Raw genomic sequence first — 4427 nt, 5'->3', positions numbered from 1 at the left:
AAAGCTGATTATTTTCATCTGGACGCAGAATCTTCAGTGGGAAATGCTGCATCCAGATGAAAAGAATCAACAGGCAGGCTTTCTGTACATCTAACTTTGAATGAACTGATTTTATCTCAGTTGATATTCGTGTCATCTCCTCCACAAGTAACCTGCAAAAAGCTTTTGAATTTCCCCTGGAATCACAGTCAGAGTTAGACAAATCAAAAAGTAGGTCTTGATGTTTTGAACCTGTAGACCTGACGTCATTCTCCTCCTGAAGCAGAAATCAACACGCACACTTATACAACTGCAGGACTGATACCTTCAAATATACAGGTACCTCTCAAGGAGAAGGAAATAGAATTAGTGTAAATGCATTACAGATTTTTCCCCTTCAACTCTGGCAGCAAAAGGAACGAGGAAAAGGTGCAACTTTTTTAGCAACTAATTTCATTTATTAAAAGCAAACTAAACAATGGATTACTTGAATTACAAAACTGCCACATTAAGTTATTTGCTACAAAAAGTAATGTCAGTACTCTCTGGTTTTATTTTGTTACACACACACACACACACACACACACACACACACACACACACACACACACACACACACACACACACACACATCTTACTACAGGGCAAAGAAGACTGTGTGCATCAGCACAGAACAGCACTGGGCCCGGAGGTGACAGTGAGACATGAAGTCAGCGTTGGCTTAACAGCACTAGTTCTACCCTCCCTCTCTCTCTTACTTTTCCCCACAGTCCAAAGACCTTCTCTCCTTCTTTCTCTCTTGCTCTTAATTACTTTTTCTTTTCTTCTTCTACAGGCTCCTCCTTCATCTTTCCACCTCCTGCCTCTCTTTTCCCATGCTGCAGTACACAGCTATGTGCAGATATTCAATTAAAAGGCTGTTGAGCAAAAACTATAAGCCTAACGTTACCACACACACACACACACACACACACACACACACACACACACGACGACCGATGAAAAGAGTTGATGAATCATGCAGTATTTGTTGCTGAAATACAATTTGATTTATTTGTTATAAAGATGTATGTGACTGAAGATTCTATCAACCTTTTTCTGTGCTGAATACGAAGACTGCTTACAAAGGAAATGTTTTACTTTTCTCTATTTGCTTTCTCACAGACACATTCTCTTTGATAAAGCTCAAATCTATATTTAAATCAATCAAAAAAAAAATAAAATAAATGCCTTTGGCATTCTTTTTATTCTGTTTATGTGTTGAGGATGTGTGTTTTAGTTGCACCCAACTCAAATTAAAAACACATTCTTATTCTTTAAAAATATGGAGGCAAGCTTTAGATTATATTTATCACCATTCATTTAAAAAAAATTATCTGGCAAAGCCCAAAAAACACACTGTCTTCCTTAAGGAAACAAGACCTCCATTGAAAAATTTCAGGTACAGAATATCAGTCCTTACACTGCCTGAGCTTTCAGAGAAACTCAGATGTCTGCTGACAAACCCTGAAGATCTGGGTTTGATTTTTTTCTCCAGCCTTTGCAAGTAACAACTGTCTATGCTGGGTTTTGGGGAGGATTTTGATTATTATGGCTTCAAATGAGTTATTCCATGCCTTATGATTCCCGCTGGAATGTAACAATCAGTATTATTTTTCTTGTGGAGCTATGATGCAGAAATGCCAGAAGCCAGAGCCTATTGGTCCAAAAATGAAAAAGCGGGTGTTATCATGAGATATTTTAACCATGGTCATGCAGTTAGGCTAACTGGAAATTGCAGGTGTATTCGATAACATGTGTCACTGATGCTATAAGTATTCTTTTTTGTTCAATGTGAGGTTCTAGTTTTTTTTTCTTTCACAATGGAAGGAAAATCCTCCTTTTAACAGGAAAACAACTCAAAAAGGAAAGTTTTAAGCCTAATTGTTCAAGTAGCGACCCTCTTTTTCACAAAGCATATAGTTAGAGCTGGGTCAGGTGACACTGAATAATATACTTATATTACAACTTTTAATTACTTAATATATTAGTGAATTTGGTCCTGGTATTTATGTGTCTTCATACAATTAAAGCTTTATTCTTGTCATCTGAAGCTACTTTTACCTGCTCCATTATTCACAAGGGGCCACCACAGCAGGTAAGTCCAAACGTTTGATTTGGCAGATTGTTTTTACACCAGATGCTCTTTCTGTGATCTCCTCCAGCGATCAAACCAGGGAGCTTTCACTTTGTTAGGTGAACGTGTAGACTACTACACTACTCTTTAATGTCATGTTCTCTTCCTCATAAAGTTTGTACCTCTGGATGTTTTACTTATTGGTGTGAATTTATTAGTTTTAAAAATGCTAGCAGCAGCATTTTGTCAATTCTGAAAAGTAATCTATGCAGAAAGATCACAGTTTGTCTGCAGGGGTCTGATCAATGTGTTTTAAATCCAAAGTGCACAGAGCTGCGAGTAGATAAACATAAGAGATGGAAATAAAGGCTGCAAAATTCTTCTGTCTTTTGGATAATTTCTTTCTTCAGAATGCTTTTAGCTGCACTGTGGGATTTGCAAGAATAATTGATGAGAGTTCTACAAGATGACGTTCCAGAATAGTACCAACTATATTTTTGCATGTGTAGTCATATAAGGCTAACAGTGAGACAACACTTTTTTCTTTATTATGTCCAGCTGTTAATTTTCATCTCTGCAGGCTCTGAACATCTGTCGTGATAAGGAATAATTCACTGAAGAAGGTGATTTACCTGAGAGGAGAATATGAAGTGGGAGCTGAACTAACATGCGATAATTCTTTTGCTTTAATTTATCTCTCCTATTTGCTTTTGTCATTCACAAATGATCATTTCCAAATTTACTACCACTGTAAGGCAAGATTTGTGATGTGAATGTCTAACATTTCACGTTGGAATATCCTTTAATGTAAAACTACTATAAGAGCTGGAAATGATTGAATGACAAATGACAGAAATAAATGAACATATCACTTGGTAAATGCTCAGTTTAAGCCAGTTTTGGTAAATTTGTCCCCCTGTTTTTCTTTTTTAACATTTTTTATTTGACTAAGAAAAGACTCATCAGTTTTTGAAAACCTTCCCACTTAGCCACTTCATTCTACAGTAAATCTGCAGGTTGTGCGTGTGGTTGTGTAGGTGTGCATCTGTGATTGCTTTTGCTTTGAAATTAAGCAACCTCCCCAGTTGTTGTCACTCTTTTGATCAACAGCTACTAAATTTAAAACGCTCTCTCATCAGAATTCCTTCGTGCAGCTTTGAGCTGAGCAATTATGTCATCACTTTACTGCAGTAAGATGCCTGGTGACAGACTGACATAAACTTTAATATGAACAAAATTTTTAAATAAGAAAAAAAGATAATTATATAATTAGACACGGCTTTCATTACACAGACATGTTGAGGATGTTGTAGAAAATCTATTAAATAAAATCAATTATATCTGGTAAATTTTCTACTTTTAGAGATGTTTAATCACTCACACAGAAAACGGTGCTGGAGATTTCCATCAGGACCATTAAAGTGACGAACAGGAAACAGAGATGACCACTGGGGACAAAACTACTCTTGAATTTAGCTTTCAGCTAATCTGCTAACTTCTGACTTATTTGGCTGTGAATAGAAATGATACTATTTACAGTAAGACAACTTAAACAGTAAGTCTCAAATTACCGAGAGTTGGTGCTGACATCTCAATTCACAAACTTGCTACAGCAGGCTGTTCAGTAACTGTTATCACACTGACCACCTCGTCCTTGCTTTATTTTTCTCCACCACTTCCTCAAGTCTATTTTTACTCTTTTGTTAGGGCGAAAGTATTGCCAGCTTGCCAGCAGCACTGTCAAGGTTGTTGCACCTTGGGTTCTTTGTGCATCTCTTCATCTACTTCATTGTACCACCTCAGCACTAACATTTTAGCTATTTGCAAACTATTCATGATTCACTCCTGGGTGGCTGATGCATTGCAGGGAGGTTGCAGGAAGCTGAAGGTTTGAAAAGTAAGTGCTTTTATCTTTTATGCTGAGGACTGATGGTTTAAACGGAAATTTGGGGAGCCAAAAGACAATGTTTTATGACCATGTATTCTGAGGTTTTTAGTGATTCTCTGTTTGAACTTTGTTTGAGCACAATTTATTATAGATTGAAGTGTATTATACTACAGACATTTCCCTAAAAAGTCTGTCTATTACATCAAATCGGTAGTGGTGTTTCTGGATCATATTCACACATGGCTTCTTTTCTACACGATGGAACTTTAACCTGCATACCTGCATTTATGGATGTGTAGCCCAGTTAGTTTTAAAACTCATGTCTGTGCTTAATGCAGTGCTGCCCTGAGGGCCTGGAGATTCCAAGATCATGGAGATCCAATAATGACTTTTGGCCTTGTCCCTTGTGCAGAAGGATTGGTTTTGTTTGTTTGTTTGTTTGTT

The sequence above is a fragment of the Diplotaxodon limnothrissa genome, linkage group LG11 (genome assembly GCF_057381915.1).
Source record: "Diplotaxodon limnothrissa isolate DT_005_m linkage group LG11, D_limnothrissa_male_GT1.1, whole genome shotgun sequence".
Lineage (NCBI taxonomy): Eukaryota > Metazoa > Chordata > Actinopteri > Cichliformes > Cichlidae > Diplotaxodon > Diplotaxodon limnothrissa.
Note: the sequence above shows the minus strand (reverse complement) of the source record.